Source organism: Emys orbicularis, chromosome 3 (genome assembly GCF_028017835.1).
Source record: "Emys orbicularis isolate rEmyOrb1 chromosome 3, rEmyOrb1.hap1, whole genome shotgun sequence".
NCBI classification, from domain to species: Eukaryota; Metazoa; Chordata; order Testudines; family Emydidae; genus Emys; species Emys orbicularis.
Genome location: NC_088685.1, coordinates 178801392 through 178822987, shown reverse-complemented (window position 1 = coordinate 178822987; position 21596 = coordinate 178801392).

Here is a 21596-nt window from a genome sequence, read left to right as displayed (position 1 = left end):
TGCATTGCTACACAGCAGCAGCCCCTTGCCTTTTGGCAGTAGATGGTGTATTACGACTGGTGTCCGTCATCGTTGTATTCCAGTTCAATCAGAGGCACCTGAGCAGACATGCTTTGTCTCCTGGAGACTCAGTCCTGCCGGCAGTCCGATTGAACCGTCTTGACGATGATGGCTAGCAGTCGTAGTACAGTATCTTCTGCCAAGCACCCAGAAGATGCCGAGGGCTATCAGTCATGCTGCACCGTCTGCTGCCAGCTTAAGATGTAAAAAATAGATGTATTCATTTGCTTCCCCCTCCTCCGTGAAATCAACGGCCTGCTAAACCCAGGGTTTTGAGTTCAATCGTTGGGGGGGCCATTCTGTGTGACAGTTGTTTGTGTTTCTCCCTGATGCACAGCCACCTTTGTTGATTTTAATTCCCTGTACCTGTACGCCATGTCGTCACTCGCCCCTCCCTCCCTCCGTCAGTTTCGCGCCTTTTTTCAGACCAGACGCCATAGCACTGGGATCATGGAGCCCGCTCAGATCACCGCGGCAATTATGAGCACTATGAACACCACGCGCATTGTCCTGGAGGATATGCAGAGCCAGGACATGCCAAAGCAAAACCAGGACCAGCCGAGGAGGCGATTGCAGCGCGGCAATGAGAGTGATGAGGAAATTGACATGGACACAGCCCTCACACAAGGTACGGGCCCCAGCAATGTGCAAATCATGGTGTTACTGGGGCAGGTTCATGGCGTGGAACGCCGATTCTGGGCCCGGGAAACAAGCACAGACTGGTGGGACCGCATCGTGTTGCAGGTCTGGGACGATTCCCAGTGGCTGCGAAACTTTCGCATGCGTAAGGGCACTTTCATGGAACTTTGTGACTTGCTTTCCCCTGCCCTGAAGCGCCAGAATACCAGGATGAGAGCAGCCCTCACAGTTGAGAAGCGAGTGGCGATAGCCCTGTGGAAGCTTGCAACGCCAGACAGCTACAAGTCAGTCGGGAATCAATTTGGAGTGGGCAAATCTACTGTGGGGGCAGCTGTAATCCAAGTTGCCAGGGCAATCAAAGACCTGCTGATATCAAGGGTAGTGACTCTGGGAAATGTGCAGGCCATAGTGGATGGCTTTGCTGCAATGGGATTCCCAAACTGTGGTGGGGCGATAGACGGAACCCATATCCCTATCTTGTCACCGGAGCACCAAGCCACCGAGTACATAAACCGCAAGGGGTACTTTTCAATGCTGCTGCAAGCCCAGGTGGATCACAAGGGACGTTTCACCAACATCAACATGGGATGGCCGGGAAAGATACATGATGCTCACGTCTTCAGGCACTCTGGTCTGTTTCGAAAGCTGGAGGAAGGGACTTTCTTCCCGGACCAGAAAATAACCGTTTGGGGATGTTGAAATGCCTATCGTGATTCTTGGGGACCCAGCCTACCCCTTAATGCCATGGCTCATGAAGCCGTACACAGGCAGCCTGGACAGTAGTCAGGACCTGTTCAACTACAGGCTGAGCAAGTGCCGAATGGTGGTGGAATGTGCATTTGGACGTTTAAAAGCGCGCTGGCACAGCTTACTGACTCGCTCAGACCTCAGCGAAAAGAATATCCCCATTGTTATTGCTGCTTGCTGTGCGCTCCACAATATCTGTGAGAGTAAGGGGGAGACATTTATGGCGGGGTGGGAGGTTGAGGCAAATCGCCTGGCCGCTGATTATGTGCAGCCAGACACCAGGGCGGTTAGAAGAGTACAGCAGGGCGCGGTGCGCATCAGAGAAGCTTTGAAAACCAGTTTTGTGACTGGCCAGGCTACGGTGTGAAACTTCTGTTTGTTTCTCCTTGATGAACCCTCCGCCCCCCCCCTCCCGGTTCACTCTACTTCCCTGTAAACCAACCACCGCACCCTCCCCTCCCCCCTTCGAGCACCGCTTGCAGAGGCAATAAAGTCATTGTTACTTCACATTCATGCATTCTTTATTAATTCATCACACAACTAGGGGGATAATTGCCAAGGTAGCCCGAGAGGGATGGGGGAGGAGGGAAGGAAAAGGACACACTGCAGTTTAAAACTTTAAAACTTTAACACTTATTGAAGGCCAGCCTTCCGATGCTCGGGCAATCATCTGGGGTGGAGTGACTGGGTGGCCAGAGGCCCCCCCACCACGTTCTTGGGCGTCTGGGTGAGGAGGCAGTGGGACTTGGGGAGGAGGGCTGTTGGTTACACAGGGGCTGTAGAGGTGGTCTCTGCTCCTGCTGCCTTTCCTGCAGCTCAACCATACGCTGGAGCATTTCAGTTTGATGCTCCAGCAGCCGGAGCATCGACTCTTGCCTTTTGTCTGCAAGCTGACGCCACCTATCCTCTTCAGCCCGCCACTTGCTCTGTTCATCCCGCGATTCAGCCCGCCACCTCTCCTCTTGTTCATATTGTGCTTTTCTGTAGTCTGACATTGACTGCCTCCAAGCATTCTGCTGTGCTCTTTCAGCGTGGGAGGACATCTGGAGCTCCGTGAACATGTCATCCCGAGTCCGCCGTTTTCGCCTTCTAATCTTTGCTAGCCTCTGCGAAGGAGAAACATTTGCAGCTGGTGGAGGACAAGGGAGAGGTGGTTAAAAAAAGACACATTTTAGAGAACAATGGGTACACTCTTTCACGTTAAATTTTGCTGTTCACATTACACAGCACATGTGCTTTCGTTACAAGGTCGCATTTTTCCTCTTATATTGAGGGCCTGCCGGTTTGGTGTGAGAGTTCACTCACGCTGTGCCAGGCAACAGATTTCGGCTTGCAGGCAGCCATGGTAAGCCACAGTCTTTTGGCTTTTTTAACCCTCATAACATGTGGGAATGGTTTCAAACAGTAGCGCCCTCATTTCCCATACCAAGGACCCGTTGGGTTGGCCATTTAAAATGGGTTTGCAATGTGAAAGGAGGGGCTGCGGTTTCCGGGTTAACATGCAGCACAAACCCAACTACCCCCCCCCCACACACACACCCCCAATTCTCTGGGACGATCACTTCACCCCTCCCCCCACCGCATGGCTAACAGCGGGGAACATTTCTGTTCAGCAGAGCAGGAACGGGCACCTCTGAATGCCCCCTTAATAAAATCACCCCATTTCAACCAGGTGACCGTGAATGATATCACTCTCCTGAGGATAACAAAGAGAGAGAAGGAATGGATGTTGTCTGCATGCCAGCAAACACCGGGACCATACGCTGCCATGCTTTGTTATGCAATGATTCCAGACTACGTGCTACTGGCCTGGCGTGGTAAAGTGTCCTACCATGGCGGACGGGATAAGGCAGCCCTCCCCAGAAACCTTTTGCAAAGGCTTTGGGAGTTCATAAAGGAGAGCTTTCTGGAGATGTCCCTGGAGGATTTCCGCTCCATCCCCATACACGTTAACAGACTTTTCCAGTAGCTGTACTGGCCGCGATTGCCAGGGCAAATTAGTCATTAATCATTAAACACGCTTGCTTTTAAACCATGTGTGATATTTACAAAGGTACACTCACCAGAGGTCCCTTGTGTGCCCTCAGGGTCTGGGAGCACGCCTTGGGTGAGTTCGGGGGTTACTGGTTCCAGGTCCAGGGTGATAAACATATCCTGGCTGTTGGGGAAACCAGTTTCTCCGCTTCCTTGCTGTGAGCTATCTTCATTGTCTTCATCATCATCATCTTCTGCGTACCCCGAACCCGCTTCCCTGTTGCGTGTTTCTCCATTGATGGAGTCAAAGCACACGGTTGGGGTAGTGGTGGCTGCACCCCCTAGAATGGCATGCAGCTCCGCGTAGAAGCGGCATGTTTGCGGCTCTGCCCCGGACCTTCCGTTTGCCTCTCTGGCTTTGTGGTATGCTTGCCTTAGCTCCTTAATTTTCACGCGGCACTGCTGTGCGTCCCTGTTATGGCCTCTGTCCTTCATGGCCTTTGAGACCTTTTCTAATATTTTGCCATTTCGTTTATTGCTACGGAGTTCAGCTAGCACTGATTCGTCTCCCCATATGGTGAGCAGATCCCGTACCTCCCGTTCTGTCCATGCTGGAGCTCTTTTGCGATCCTGGGACTCCATCATGGTTACCTGTGCTGATGAGCTCTGCGTGGTCACCTGTGTTCTCCACGCTGGGCAAACAGGAAATGAAAATCAAAAGTTCGCGGGGCTTTTCCTGTCTACCTGGTCAGTGCATCTGAGTTGAGAGTGCTGTCCAGAGCGGTCACAATGAAGCACTGGGGGATAGCTTCCGGAGGCCAATAACGTCGAATTCCGTCCACACTACCCCAAATCCGACCCGCAAAGGCCGATTTTAGCCCTAATCCCCTTGTCGGAGGTGGAGTAAAGAAACCGGTTTAAAGGGCCCTTTAAGTCGAAAGAAAGGGCTTCGTCGTGTGGACGTGTCCAGGCTTAATTCGATTTAACCCTGCTAAAGTCGACCTAAACTTGTAGTGTTGACTAGGGCTCAGAGACCCTTCGGGCTGAAGTAATTGCCACGAGGAAGGAGACCTTCCATGAGAGGCGCAGAAGAGGACAAGAAGCTAACGGCTCGAAGGGGGGCCCCGTGAGCTTTTCAGGTCCCAAGGTGGGATAGGGTCATGAACTGGAGGGTAAATCCTCTCCAGACCTTTTAGGAACCTGACTGTCATGTCATGAGAGAAGACTGATTTACCCTGGACTGGAGGGTGGAAGGTCGAGATGGCTGCCAGGTGAACCTTAATTGACAAGAGGGCCAGGCCTTCGTGCTTGAGATGTAGCAGGTAGTCCAAGCTGGATTGTAGTAAGGCCCGGGAAGGAGAAAGGTTCTGGTTTGAGGCCCAGAATATAAAGTGCTTCCATTTGGCTAGGTAGGTCGCCCTGGTGGAGGGCTTTCTGCTACCCATCAGGACTTGCTGAACTTGCACCAAGCATGCTTGTTCCTCCGCATTCAACCATGCAGGAGCCATGCCATCAGGGACACTTGGTTCAGGTGCAGCAGACGGTCCTGGTTCTGTGAGAATAAGTCTGGCCAGAGAAGCTCTAACGGGATCACTATCGAAAGCTCTAACAGCGTGCCAAACCAGTGTTCACATGGCCACACCTGAGCTATCAGGATTACCTTCGCCCTGTCCCGCTTGATCTTCAAGAGGACCTTGTGAACCAGTGGTATCGGCGGGAAGATGTATAGTAGTGTCTCCGTCCACGGAAGTAAGAAGGCGTCAGATAGGGAACCTCTGGAGACCCCGTGGATCGAGCAGAACTGCTGACACTTTCTGTTCTGCTTGGACACAAACAGGTCCCCTTGGGGAGTCCCCCACCTCTGCAAGATCATGCTGACCACCTCTGGGTGGAGTGACCACTCGTGGTGAGACAAGGAGAACCTACTGAGGAGATCTGCCAGTGCATTCCTGGCCCCTGGGAGGTGCGAAGCCATAAAATGAATGGCATACTGTACACAGAAGTCCCATAACCGGGGAGTCTCTTGGCACAGGGCTGACGAGCAAGCTCTGCCTTGCTTATTGATGTAGAACATCGCGGCAGTATTGTCCATCAGGATTTGAACCACTCTGCCCATCAGGCAGGAAAGAAACTCCTAGCAAGCCAAGCATATGGCCTTGAGTTCCCTGACATTTATATGGAGGGAATGATCTTTCTGCGACCAGAGACCTTGGGTACTGAGGTCGTCGAGGTGGGCTACCCACCCCAGATCCGAAGCACCAGAGACCAACGTCACCGATGGAGATGGGACCACGAAGGGAATTCCTTCCTGGCTTGGTGGACAGACCCTCTATTGGTGCTGGAATGACAGGATGTGTGATGGGACTGTGACCACCGGGTCCAAATTGTTCCTGCCGGGAGCGTAAACTCACACCAGCCACGTCTGCAGGGGTCCGAGGCGTAGATGCGCATGACAGCCCACGTGAGTACATGCTGCCATATGGCCCAGCAGCTTGAGGCATACACGGTTGGTCGGGAGGAGATGGGCTCTGGATATGCGTGATGAGGTCCGATGTGGCTCAGAACCAGGACTCTGGCAGCAAGGCCCTGGCATGGGTCGAATCGAGTACTGCTCCTATGAACTCTCTCCACTGAACAGGGTTCAGAATTGATTTCTGCTAGTTTATAAGCAGGCCCAGGATCCCCACAGGTGGCCTGCATCAGATTGAGGCTGCTTAGAACCTAGACTTGTGCTCTGCCTCTGACAAGCTAGTCATCAAGGTATGGGTAGATCTGCACCCCTCAACGTCTCAGGTAAGTGGCCTCTAGTGCCATATGCTTTGTGAAGACCCTTGGAGCAGATGAAAGGCCAAAGGGCAGTGCCGTGAATTTGTAATGGCTTTGGCCCGCTACAAATTGGAGGAATCTCCTATGTCTGTGGAAAATAGAAATATGGAAATAGGTGTCCTTTAAGTCAAGGGCAGCAGACCAATCTCCTGGATCCAGTGAAGGGATGATGGGGGCCAAGGAGACCACGTGGAACTTCAACTTGAGATATTTGTTGAGGCGAATCAGCAGGTGTTGCTGGGGAGATATAACTATAACATATCGGACTCTATGGGTAAATTTAAGGACTCCCTGCCACAAAAACTCAGACAGAAGTTTGTGTCCATCCTGGAGGAGGGCAAAACAATGACCAGAGCCTCTCTACAGATGGTGTTGGATGTGGCTGATTTGGCAGCCAGATAGATGGCCTCTGCTGTGTCCATGAGACCTAGCTCGTGGCTGCAATCCTCCGGGCTGTCCCAAGAAGTGCAGCAGTCTATCCAGGACCTTCCATTCAAGGGCAATGCTCTATAACAGACTATTGGCCTGAAAGATTCCCATGCCATACTTCGCTCCTTGCACCTGTACACGCCTCAGGCCTCCAGAAAACATTCCAAGCCACTTCCACTGCCTAGATTCTCCGCGTCAGAGCTCCTACAAGAGAAAGGACAGAGGCTTTAAATGTAGCCGTCCCGCCTCATCCTCCTTGGCTGCCCAGTTGAGCCTCGCGCAACACCCAGGTGGCCCTTAGCAGGCATTTTGAGGGTTCACCCAAGGACAATGTTCCAGTCCGGCCTCAGGATCCATACCCCTTGTTTGTTCCTGAACCATTTGTCTCCTTTCCACACTGCATCAGGATACCTCAGACTATTGGGTGCTCAACACCATTTCAGCTGGTTACACCCTGCAGTTTTCCTCCATCCTCCCTTCCTCTCACCCTCCTTCCCCCTCCCTCCTCTGGGACCCTTCTCATGAGCAACAACTCATCCAGGAGGTGGAAACTCTCCTATGGGTAGGGGCTATAGAGGAAGTTCCCCAAGATATGAGGGAAAAGGGGTTTTATTCGTAAGATTTCCTACTCCTGCAGGCCAAAGGCGGCCTCATCCTAGAGTTGCGTCGCCTCAACAAATATCTCAAGAAGTTGAAGTTCCACATGGTCTCCTTGGCCCCCATCATCCCTTAGAATCATAGAATCATAGAATATCAGGGTTGGAAGGGACCTCAGGAGGTCATCTAGTCCAACCCCCTGCTCAAAGCAGGATCCAGGATATTGGTCTGCTGCCCTTGACTTAAAGGACACCTATTTCCATATTTCTATTTTCCACAGACATAGGAGATTCCTCCAATTTGTAGTGGGCCAAAGCCATTACAAATTCACGGCACTGCCCTTCGGCCTTTCGTCTGCTCCAAGGGGAGTCAGAGGTAGCTCCCTAGGAGGGAACAGGACCCTTGGTGGAGAAGCTGCCCCTTGCCACTCCAGAGACAGCAGGTGGCCCAGCACAAGTTCTTTGCTTGCCACCCCTTTCTTGTCCTTGATCAGCACCGGGGAGTGCCCTTGCTGTTTCCTATGCTGCTTTCTTGGCACCGGTGAAGGCGAATGGTGCTGGGGTAAGCCTGGTGCCAGTGGAGCACTCCGTACTGACACAGACGTGCTCAGTGCAGAGATAGAATGGAATGGTTCCGAGGCTGGTCTAAGAGCCGCCTCCATCAAGAGAGCTTTCACAAGGATGTCCCTGGCCTTTTGTGTTCTTGGCCTGAAGTTCTTACAAATTCTTTAACATGCATCTCCCTCAGACACTTCAGACAGTTTCCATGGGAGTCTCTGACCGTCATAGGCTTGTGACAAGCAGAACACAGTTTGAAGCCCAGGGACAGGGGCATGCCTGTCCCTGGGACAACTATCTCACTCTATCTCAGCTAACTCTAACTAACTCTATGAATAACTATATACAAGAATCACATTCCAGCAACCATAATGGGCAGTAAGAAGGAACTGAGAGGGCACAGGGCTGGCGGTGCCTCAAATACTGGCGCAAGAGCAGGGGACTCCAGGGGGGCACCAGAGCCGACCCTACGGATTCCACTAAGGTAAAAATCTCCGGCAGCCGTGCACATGGGTGCGCACACACCTAACATAGAATGAACATGAGCAAGCACTTTTAAGAAGAATGCAGCTTTCTGAAACGGGGGACAGTGGACAGGAAGAGGCTCAAATGGAGGCCCCATTAAAGCTGTTGAAACCGTGTTCAGGTTCCATAAGGGGACCGGGTCTTGGACTGGAGGATGCAGGCGGAGATGTTCTTTCAGAAATCTCATCAGCATGGCATTGGAGAAAACCGATTTTCCTTCGATATGTGGATGAAACCCTGATATCACTGCCAAATGCACGCTCAGAGATCTGAGTGCTAAGCCAGATTCCTGAAGGTGTAGCAAGTACTCCAAGATATCCTGGATGGAAGTCTCCACTGGAGGGAAGTCTCCACTGGAGGGGTCCCCCAGCCAAGGACCATATGGAAAACTTCTTCAACTTCACCAAGTAGGCTGTTCCAATGGAAGGTTTCCTACTGTTAAATAGCATCTGTTGGACACCCTCTGAGCAATGCTCTTCCTCCTCATTCAGTCATGCTGTAGCCATGCTGTAAGTGCAGGGAGCCGATCGCCAGATGCAGGGTGCAGCTGTGGTCCTGTGTGAGGAGCTCGGGAAGGGGAGGAAGCGGCATGGGAGGCTGAACTGAGAGCGAGGAGGTCTGAGAATAGCACTGCCTCGGCCACGAGGTGGGGGTGGGGAAGATCAGGATCAGCCTGGCTCAATCCACCTTAAGCTTGGCGACAACATGGGGAACGATCAGGATAGGAGGGAATGCGTACAGCAGAGTCGACTGCCACTTGCAGTGGAAAGCGCTGGAGAGAGTGCCTGGGCTGAGACCCTTCCAAGAGCACAAATAAACATTTCCTGTTTTCCCTCATCACAAAGAGGTTGATCACAGGGATCCCCCATGTTGCAAAAACCATCCAAGGGATCTCTGCCCTTAGGGCCTATTCATGGCTTGGGGAGAAAACTCTGATGAGATGACCTGTGAGACAGTTCTGGACCCACGGTAAAGTGGACAGCTATCGGGGTGATGGCCTCTTTGATGCAGAACTGCCACAGGTTGATCACCTCCAGGCAGAGTGGTCTGGAGTGAGCTCCTCCTTGTTTGTTCACTTAGTACATGATGGTGGTATTGTTGGTGAGTATGTGAACCACTGAATGTCTGGTATGGACCTGGAAGGCACAACATGCATTGTGGATAGCTCAAAGGTCCAGCATGTTGATGTGGAGTGAGGCTTCCCATTCCGACCACAGGCCCTGCCACCTCAACAAGTCCAGATGGCTCCCCAACCCAGAAGGGATGTGTTGGTGACCAGTGACTTGGTCAGAGAGGGCCATGCGATGAATACTCCTTGGCATACATTGCATGGGAATTCCCACCAGTGCAAGGACTCCAGGATTGATGGAAGAAGGCAAACCAACCTGTCTAGAGAATGCAGGGCAGGGCAGTAAACCATTCTGAGCCACATCTGAAGAGGGTGAAGATGCAATCAGGTGAGTTGGACCACTGGGTGCAAGTGGACAACAGGCTCAATACACATGGATTTTTGTGGACTGTTGTGATTGCAAATTGAGGCACAGCTGTCAAATTGCCTGGAAGCAATCAGTCGGCAGGAACACTATCGACTTCGTGGAATCTAACAGGGCCCCAATGAACTCTAATTGCTGAGTGGAAGGCAAGGTCGACTTCACAGTGTTTAGGATGAGTCCCAAGTGGTTGAGTTTGGGAAAGCCAACAGGTGCAGAGGAGCACGTGGTTCAGAGACAACCCTTAGGAGAGGATCTATTAATGGAGATTCTCTATGTCCTAGTAAGGAGGAGAGGATGGAAGATGATAAAATACAGGTACGATCTGATGAGAAACAGTCAAATGAAAGCGACAAAGAGTGCGTCTGACGAAGTGGGTATTCACCCACGAAAGCTTATGCTCCAATACGTCTGTTAGGCTATAAGGTGCCAGATCCAGACTAACACGGCTACCCCTCTGATACCAGTCAAATGAAAAAAAGTCCTATTCAATTACATCATGTAATGGCAGACAGCTAAAAAGTGACAAGTTTTTAAAGTGCTTATATACCAATGCTAGAAGTCTAAATAATAAGATGGGTGAACTAGAGTGCCTCATATTAAATGAGGATATTGATATAATATTGATATTGATATAGGTATCACAGAAACTTGGTGGAATGAGGACAATCAATGGGACACAGTAATACCAGGGTACAAAATATATCAGGACAGAACAGGTCATGGTGGTGGGGAAGTGGCACTATATGTGAAAGAAAGCATAGAATCAAATGAACCAAAAATCTTAAAGGAACCAAACTGTAACATAAAATCTCTATGGATAGTAATTTAATGCTCTAATAATAAGAATATAGCAGTAGGGATATATTACTGACCGCCTGACCAGGATGGTGATAGTGACTGTGAAATGCTCAGGGAGATTAGAGAGGCTATTAAAATGAAAAACTCAATAATAATATGGAATTTCAACTACCATCATATTGACTGGGTACCACCACCATGTCACCTCAGGACAGGATGCAGTGATAAAGTTTCTTGACACCTTTAATTACTGCTTCTTGGAGCAGCTAGTCCTGGAACCCACAAGAGGAGAGGCAATTCTTGAAGTGGAGCACAGGATCTGGTCCAAGAGATGAATATAACTGGACTGCTTGGTAATAGTGACCATAATATAAATTTAACATCCCTGTGGTGGGGAAAACCCCACAGCAGCCCAACACTGTTGCATTTAATTTCAGAAATAGGAACTACACAAAAATGAGGAGGTTAGTTAAACGGAAATTAAAAGGTACAGTGCCAAAAGTGAAATCCCTGCAAGCTGCATGTAAACTTTTCAAAGACATAATAACAGAGGCTCAACTTAAATGTATACCCCAAATTAAAAAAACAGAGAACCAAAAAAGTGTCACCGTGGCTAAACAACAAAGTAAAGAAGCAGTGAGAGGCAAAAAGGCAAATGGAGGTTAAATACTAGTGAGGAAAATAGAAAGGAGCATAAACTCTGGCAAATGAAGTGTAAAAATTGTAATTAGGAAGGCCAAAAAAGAATTTGAAGAACAGCTAGTCAAAGACTCGAAAAGTAAATACATCAGAAGCAGGAAGCCTGCTAAACAACCAATGGGGCCACTGGACAATCGAGATGCTAAAGGAGCAGTCAAGGACAATAAGGCCATTGTGGAGAAACTAAATGAATTCTTTGCATTGGTCTTCATGGCTGAGGATGTGAGGGAGATTCCCAAACCTGAGCCATTCTTTTTAGGTGACAAATCTGAGGAACTGACTCAGATTGAGGTGTCAGAGGTGATTTTGGAACAAATTGATAAACTAAATAGTAGTAAATCACCAGGACCAGATGGTAATCACCCAAGAGTTCTGCAGGAACTCAAATGTGAAATTGCGGAACTACTAACCGTAGTCTGTAACCTATCATTTACATCAGCTTCTGTACTAAATGACTGGAGGATAGCTGATGTGACACCAATTTTTTAAAAGTGCTCCAGAGGTGATCCCGGCAATTACAGGCCAGTAAGCCTGAGTTCAGTACCGGGCAAACTGGTTGAAATTATAGTAAAGAACAAAATTGTCAGACACACAGATGAACACAATTTGTTGGGAAATAGTCTGGTTTTTGTAAAGGGAAATCATGCCTCACTAATCTACTAGATTTCTTTGAGGGGGTCAACAAGCAGGTGGACAAGGGGGAGCCAGTGGATATAGTGTACTTAGATTTTCAGAAAGCCTTTGATAAGGTCCCTCACCAAAGGCTCTTAAGCAAAGTAAGTTGTCATGGGATAAGAAAGTCCTCTCATGGATTGGTAACTGGCTAAAAGATAGGAAAGAAACAGTTTTCAGAATGGAGAGAGGTAAATAATGGTCTCCCCCAGGGGTCTGTTCTGGGACCAGTCCTATTGAACATATTCATAAATGATCTGCAAAAAGGGGTAAAGAGTGAGGTGACCCAAAATTGGCAGATGATAACTTGAATACTTTTGTAAGTCCCAGGCAGACTGCCAAGAGCTACAAAAGGATCTCTCAAAACTGGATGACTGGGCAACAAAATGGCAGATGAAATTCACTGTTGATAAATGCAAAGTAATGCACATTGGAAAACATAATCCCAACTATACATCTAAAATGATGGGGTCTAAATTAGCGGTTACCACTCAAGAAAGAGATCTTGGAGTCATTGTGGCTAGTTCTCTGAAAACATCCACTCAATGTGCAGTGGCGGTCAAAAAAGTGAACAGAATGTTGGGAGTCATTAAAAAAGGGATTGTGGAAGCAGAGAAAGAACTGACAGGAAGGGGATTGCAATGCATGACAGTTTGTTAGCAAGAGTCAGGCTAACCGTAACCCTAATAACGCGAGATTTGTAGAAGCGAGGAATGTGTGAGGTGAGTGGGAAAGAACTGTGTGAGAAGTTGTTGCGACCTTGTGTAGATAATGTGTAGATAATATGGAATGTAGACTAAGAGTCTACATTAGTGAGCAAAACAAGATATCAGAATGACCTATGTATAAACAAAATGCAGCTGTTGCTCATTATTGTCTGTAACAAAAGGTATAAATGCTTGCTGTAATTGTTTACCTGTTGAGAGACCTGTTTAGCTCTCTCCCTCTATGCAATTGATAGAGAAAAAATAAAGTATCTGACTTGCTGAACCCAAACAAAAAGTGAGAACTCTGTTATTCTCCGACAGGATAGATAAGACAGAAAATATCATATTGTCTCTATACAAATACATGGTATGCCCACATCATGAATACTGCGTGCAGATGTGGTCGCCTCATCTCAAAAAAGAAATATTGGAATTGGAAAAGGTTCAGAAAAGGGCAACAAAAATTATTAGATGATGGAATGGCTTCAGTATGAGGAAAATTAATAAGAAGGGGACTTTTCAGCTTGGAAAAGAGACTACTAAGGGGGAATATGATTGAAGTCTATATTTTCTCCACATCAATCATGATTTTAAAGAAGGAAGTGTTACTTACTCCTTCTCATAACACAAGAACTAGGGGTCACCAAATGAAATTAATAAGCAGCAGGCTTAAAACAAACAAAGGAAGTATTTCTTCACACAATGCAGTCAACCTGTGGAACTCCTTGCCAGAGGATGTTGTGAAGGCCAAGACTATAACAGGGTTGCAAAAAGAACTAGATAAATTCATGGAGGATAGGTCCATCAATGGCTATTAGCAGAGGTGGTGTCCCTAGCCTCTGTTTGCCAGAAGCTGGGAATGGGCAACAGGAGATGGATCACTTGATGATTACTTGTTCTGTCCATTCCCTCTGGGGCACCCGGCATTGGCCACTGTCGGAAAACAGGATACTCGGCTAGATGGATCTTTGGTCTGACCCAGTATGGCCATTCTTATGTTCTTATGAGTAAACGTAGCATGGTGTCGATATAGGTGACAACCTTCTCTCTGGAGACGCCCTTCAGCAACCAATCGTTGACATGGGGAAGATATGGATTCCCTGCCTCCTGAGGTACACCATGACCACTGCCATGCATTTGGTGAAAACTCGGGCGGGGGGGAGAGAGAAGAGAGGCCAAATTGGAGAATCATGTTGTGAAAGTGGCGGTCTCTTACCATGAAGTGAAGAAACTTCCTGTGACTTTGTAGAATGGCCAAACGGAAGTAAGCGTCGTGAAGGTTCAGAGCAGTGAACCAGTCATTCTGAGACAAAGCAGGGAGGACAGCTGATAAGATTGATCATGTGGAGCCTCACGTATTTGATGTATTTGCTGAGTCTGCGGAGGTCAAGGATGGGCCTCATCCTGCCCTTGGATTTTCGTATCAGGAAATACCGGGAGTAGAAGCCACTATCTCAGTGTTCACTCAGAACCTCCTTCACCACTCCCAATGCACCAGAGAGCTGATCTGCTTGAAGAGTAGTGTCTCGTGAGAGGGGTCTCTGAAGAGGGACAGAGATGGGAGTGGGGAAGGGGCATTGGGCATAACCCAATTTGACAGTGTGTAGGACCCAGCTGTGGGACACAATAGAGACTCAGGCATTGGAAAAGCAGGCTAGCCTGTCCCCAAAGGAATGGGGAGGGGAGGGGAGGGAGAGAGACAAGGGAGGAAGAACAACAAGTGGAACAGTGCTCTGGATTACCAAGTCAAAATGGGTGCTTAGCAGGTGCCAAAGGAAAGTCCACAGCACAGCCAGGCCACAAGCTTGAATGCTTCCTCTTGCGAGACCTCTCTCTCTTCTTGGGGTAGTCTTGCTGTCTCGGGGAAGGGATGCACCAAAAGGTGTTGCGGCCTGTATGGCTGTTTTTGCTGTGCCTCGTAGTAGAGCGTAGCTTTCGAATCATTAAAGGAATGCAAGGTTTCATCAGTCTTGTCCGAAAACAAGATTTGGCCATCGAACAACATGTCATCAATTGCTTGCTGGACATCCAGTGCGATCCCTGAGTTCTGGAGCCAGGAAGCTGCCCTTATAGTAATTGCTGATTCGTGATCCTCATCTGGAGTCAAGAGGAGGTATACATCTTTCTGCCCAAAAACTCCAAGCACTTTGAGTCTCTGTCCTTGGGCGAGGACTTGAACTTGATCTGCTGAACTTGATGCTGCCAGGACCACCAGGGAGTTTGGGGCTGGATGGAAATAAAACCCCTGATATCCCTGTACAGGTACAAAATAGCGCTTCTCCAAGTGGTTGACCACTGACACACCCCAAGGAGCAACTCATTAATTAGAAGGGAAACTCTTCAAGGAGAGAGGGCTGGAGAATGTCTACAAATTTATAGGTATTCTCCTGGAGAAATTTCATCTGAATATCAAGAGACAAGGCCACCCAACATAAAAGGTCCTGGTACACCTTGAAGTCATCTGGGAAGAAGAGGAGGATGAACCAGGCAACACCACATCGTCCTGGGATGAAGACGAAGCTGTTGGCTGGGCCAAAGGCAGAGCCTGCTCCTGAGGCAGCATCTCTGGACAGGAAAACTCCAGCAGCTCCATAGGAAAGGAAACCGCAGGTGTCTGGACTTGCATCTGATCCGCAGCCACCAATACCGCATGAGCAGGTGATCATGCTTTTGACTTGGATGATGAGCAAAACCTCTGGGAGCAAGGAGCTTCCCAATGAGACCAAGGGGGCCACTGGTATGGGTAAGGCAGTGGTGGCCAATAGGTGTCATGCCAGGGGCCTCCATCCCGGCCTTGGGATGCATGCCAATCCTGGTAGCCATACCGGTGGCCTTTGGACCTCTTCCAGTGAAGTGGAGTGGGAGGATGAGGATCACGACTCTGAAGCTGAGGTGTCTTGGGACCTCAGAGACATGGGAGGAGTGACTGCAGACAGAGCCAACTGGTGATCCGACTTATTTGTGGGCCCAGAACAAGGTCAGAATCGGTGCTCTCGAGGTAGTCAGCACCAGGGGTGCCAAAATTCTGGTGCCACAGTACTGGAGCCTCCGCATGCCTAAATGTTGAGGGTAGCAACAACCTCCACTAAACCATCTGCGGTGTCGATTGCATCAGTGCCGAGGGAGGGCCTAGCACCAAAGAACCTTGTACTGTCTCCAGTTCTGTGTCCATACCAACCCTTGGGAGGGGTGCTGCCTGGTGCAGTGCCAGTCTTGCAAAGTCTTGGACCAGCAGCGAAGATGGAACTGAAAGGCAGAATAGAGGTCTGCTGCAACATGGTATGCTGACATCACAGATACTGTCAGTACCAGACTCGATGGATGCCAGGAAGCCAAAACCAGAGTCGACAGTACAGAGTGTCTGCCCTTCCTACCCTTTCCCGAGGAAGGGTTAGAGGCGCCCGTGTGTTGGAGCCAGCACCAAAGTTGCCCTGGGACCTGGAGCACTCACTATCAGTCTTACATGACCTCTTCTTTGGCACTGACAACAGAGAACAATTCCTGTACTTCTTTGGAGAAGGTCCCACCCAGAAATGGGAGGCAGCAGCACTTTCAGACCCCGAGAGGTTATCTGCGGCCCAAGGAAGGCCTCGGTACTGGGTCAGGCCTCATGGCCTGCTCAGGAAGATGCTGCTTAAGGCAAAAGTCCCATGCCACCTGAGCCCTCTTTTTGAACAACCTACAGATCTGACAGCACTCTTTAAGGTGGGCTTCGCCAAGGCAGAGCAGGCACTGTGTGTGTGTGTGTGGGGGGGTCACTGTTGGGAATTGCCACACCTCACAAAGGGCAATGCTTGAACTTTGGAGAAGGTATCATCGGGGAGCACTTCCGCTACTACTATACTATATCCTATAACTTTTACTCTAATACTATTAACTATGTACAATAAAACTAGGCTCAGGACGTAAATTGTGAGGTTGTGAAGCAACAACCATACAGGGCTCCGACTACAGCAGATGGGTGGTTAGAAGGAACTGAGTGGAGTTTGTGGCGGTCCCACCTCATATAGCCAGGGGAGGGGCTACAGGCATGAGGCGTGAGTACTGCCCCTCTACGGGCACTGCTAGGAAAAAGTCTCCATCTCTGGCTTGCGGAGCACACACACATCTATATCTACTCTAAGAAGAATGTGGCTTGTGGTAGTAATGTGGCTATGGTTCCCCTTTAGTTCATCTTGAGAAGCAGCACTTGACAGTGATTAACTTAAAAAAAAAAAAAATTAGTGTTTACCTACCATTACCACACAAGTGTAGATACTGCAGTTACTTCCCTCTAATAATTTGAGTAGGAAATAAATAATTGCAGTATCTCAGATACCAGCATAACTTGGTAAATGTTTATTATTTTTAGATAGGCACCGCTCTATCTGCATACAATCAACATAAGAACGGCCAGATTGGGTCACACCAAAGGTTCATTTAGCCCAGTATCCTGTTTTCCAACAGTGGCAAATGCCAGATGCCCCCGAGGGAATGAACAGAATACGTAATCAAGTGATCCATGCCCTGTCGCCCATTCCCAGCTTTTGGCAAAGAGGCTAGGGACACCATCCCTGTCCATCCTGGCTAGTAGCCATTGATGGACCTATTCTCCATGAATTTATCCAGTTCTTTTTTGAACCCTGTTATAGTCTTGGCCTTCACATTGTCTGGCAAAGAGTTACACAGGTTAACTGTGTGTGAAAAAACACTTCCTTTTGTTTGTTTTACACCTGCTGCATATTAACTAGGTGACCCCTAGTTCATGTGTTATGAGTAAATAACACTCCCTTATTTACTTTCTCCACACCAATCATGATTTTATAGACCTCAATCATATCCCCCCTTAGTTGTCTCTTTTCCAAGTTGAAAAGTCCCAGTCTTATTAATCTCTCCTCATACGGAAGCCATTCCATACCCCTAATCATTTTAATTGCCCTTTTCTGAGCCTTTTCCAATTTCAATATATCTTTTTTAAGATGGGGCAACATCTGCACGCAGTATTCAAGATGTGGGCGTAGCAGGGATTTATATAGAGGCAATATGATATTTTCTGTCTTATCTATCCCTTTCTTAATGATTCCCAACATTCTATTAGCTTTTTTGACTGCCGCTGCACACAAGGCTAAACTTTTAATCAAGCATGATGTCCTCTAGTAATAACAGAGGGCAGTTTCAGGCAAACACCTGCCCAGAGGCTGGGTTGGAGGTAGTTTGTTTTGAGGGATTGTCCTTTTTTTGTTTAAAATACTGCATTGTAATTATGTCCGCATGTTTGTAGATGGGTAACAGAACTCATTTTAGAAATAATGACACAAGTTGAGTTTTTTATATCTAGTTTTGTTGTTGGCACTTTCATTCTTCATGTCATTTCAGTCCAGGACGACCTGAAACCTAAGAAGGAAATGTAGGACTTGTAAAGTTGATTCATTTTCTGTCTGTTAAAACTTCAAAGTTCTCTCCCATTTTCTGTTTTTAAATGAACAAATGTAAAACTAAAATTTGGAGTACATTTCCCATTAACTAAATAGTAAATGTCACAGTTTAAAGTGGACATAACAAGCTCTTTCAAAAGCATTACCTGTGGCTGAATCCACAATCCATACGGATCCAAAATTCCCATTGACTTCGTTATGAATTTTTAATTACTGAAATTGCAGGATTTGACCTTTGAGGATCCAACACATTTTTCTTACTTCATACTGTGACTGGGGCTATTGGCATGAGAAGGCTTTCAATTGAAGTTTTCCCCTCAAAAGTTACTTCATGCATGGTGTCCACAAGAAGTTAGCCAACTGGCAAGGCGGGGCAGCATTTAGAGTATTGATGATTTAAATACTTTGAGTGTGTCATTTTCTCCTTCCCTTCATATGCTGCTTTTCTTATACTGTGAGCTCCACAGCACAGGGACTACTTGTATGCATCGATATGGACAGATCAGAGCATGATGTTATTGCAATCCAATAGCAGCAATAACCACAAATTCTTCAAAATTTAGCAATAGTGTTTGTGTCAAGATTCCTGATAACCAAAGTTACCACAAAGTTAATATGCACTTTGGCCCAATCCTGCAAATGCTGATGCATGCTTAAGCACATGAGTAGCTCCACTAAAGTCAAGAGGAATACTTGTACACTTAAATGTAAACATATAGTAAGCCTTTCCAGGAATAGGGCCACAGTGTAGCAACATTTGCATTAGTTTTTTATTGTTTTATTCCATATTTCATTTTATATGCTTAACCGAGATACCTGATTATTTTATTTTCATAGTTAAATCAAAACTATCAGATCCAGACAATACACTCTCCAATGCACTCCGTGACAAGCTACAAGCTATCTGAAAACATTCACATATGAAGCAAGCAAAGTGAGTTGTACTTCTTTAGTATGAACACAAATTTCTTAGGTGGGAAAGAAACTTCGCCCCACCAGAATTCTATGAACAATTCTCTTCATCCTTGTCTCAGGAAATTTCCATTATGGTATTGTTAGAAGAATATAATAAAAACCAGATTTGTTAGTTAGCTGCCCATGGCAGTTATAGATTGAATAAATGAACAAATTAGTGATTAGCGTAAGCAATGTCAGACCTCCAGCTTTTTTTCACACCAATGTGGAAGTCAAAGATGAGCATGTTTTCCAACTACTATAATACTATTAAAAGAAAACCAAGTTATTTTGAGATCACCACCACTTTAGCAGCATGTTCACTTACAGAATAAGTCTGGGTATGCTGAAGTGTGATAAATAGGCTGTAAAGCGATTTAAAAATAGTGATTAATCGCACGATAAAAAAATTAATCTCGATTAATCACACTATTAATTGTGCCATTAAACAATAGAATACCATTTATTTAAATATTTTTGGATGTTTTCTACATTTTCAAATATATATTGATTTCAATTACAACATAGAATACAAAGTGTACAGTGCTCACTTTATATTTTTGATTACGAATATTTGTACTGTAAAAAACAAAATAGTATTTTCCAATTCACCTAATACAAATACTGTAGTGCAATCTCTTTATCATGAAAGTTGAACGTACAAATGTAGAATTATGTACAAAAAAAAATAACTGCATTCAAAAACAAAACAATGTACAACTTTAGAGCCTACAAGTCCACTCAGTCCTACTTCAGCCAATCGCTCAGACAAACAAGTTTGGTTACAATTTGCAGGAGATAATCCTTCCCGCTTCTTGTTTAAAATGTCACCTGAAAGTGAGAACAGGCGTTCGCATGGGACTTTTGTAGCCGGTTTCACAAGACATTTCTGTGCCAGATGCGCTAACAATTCAGATATCCCTTCATGCTTCAAACCATTCCAGAGGACATGCATCCATGCTGATGGGTTCTGCTCGGTAACAATCCAAAGTAGAGTGGACCGATGCATGTTCATTTTCATCATCTGAGTCAGATGCCAAAGAAGGTTGATTTTCTTTTGTGGTGGTTTGGGTTCTGTAGTTTATGCATCGGAGTGTTGCTCCTTTAATACTTCTGAAAGCATGCTACACACCTCATCCCTGATTTTGGATGGCACTTCAGATTCTTAAACCTTGGGTTGAGTGCTATAGCTATCTTTAGAAATCTCACATTGATACCTTCTTTGCATTTTGTCAAATCTGCAGTGAAAGTATTCCTAAAACAAACATGTGCTGGGTCATCATCCAAGACTGCTATATGACAGAATGCGGGGAAAACAGAACGCGGGGAAAACAGAACAGGAGACATACAATTCTCTCCCAAGGAGTTCGGTCAGAAATTTAATTAATGCTTTTTTTTTTTTTTTAAATGAGCATGGAAGCATGTCCTCTGGAATGGTGGCCGAAGCATGAAGGGGCATACAAATATTTAGCATATCTGGCACATAAATACCTTGCTACGTCCGCTACAAAAGTGCCATGTGACCGCCTGTTCTCACTGTTGGGTGACATTGTAAATAAGAAGTAGGCAGCAGTATCTCCTGTAAATGTTAACAAACTTGTTTGTCTTAGAGATTGGCTGAACAAGAAGTAGGACCGAGTGGACTTGTAGTCTCTAAAGTTTCACATTGTTTTGTTTTTGAGTGCAGTTATGTAACAAAAAAAATCTACATTTATAAATTGCACTTTCATGATAAAGAGATTGTACTACAGTACTTGTATGAGATGAATTGAAAAATACTATTTCTTTTGTTTATCATTTTTACAGTGCAAATATTTGTAATAAAAAAATATAAAGTGAGCACTGTACAAAACTTGGTATTCTGTGTTGTAATAGAAATCAATATATTTGAAAATGTAGAAATTCATCCAAAAATGTTTAATAAATTTCAATTGGTAGTCTACTGTTTAACAGTGCGATTAATTGCGATTACATTTTTGAGTTAACCGCATGAGTTAACTGCAATTATTCGACAGCCCTGGTGATAAAACATATCTGGTGTCCACGTCACAGTCAGAGTTTAAGGCCAGACAGGACCCCAGATCATCTAGTCTGCCACCAATCAGCAAGCACACACTAAACCCAACAACCAAAAGCAGACGAACTTCTAATGGCATAATTCCTGAAAAAGCAGATGCATAAACATCTTTATCTAAGGGAAAGAACGACCTATTTTACATTTGTGAGGTAATTGTATGGACTAAGGCCCTGTCCTGCAAAGACTTGTACACACGTTTCACTTTACATAAACGGAGTAGTCCCATTGACTTCAATAAGGCTATTCACAGTACATGGTGAAGTATAAATATAAGTCACTGCAGAAACAAGGCCTATTAGAAGAAATGCAAATATTCCTACTGCACTATAAAGAGGAACTAAAACTGCTAGTTAATCAGGTGTTCAGGACAAAGATTGCATTCTTCTACAAACAGATCTGACCAAAATAAAATAAAACAAAGCTTATAA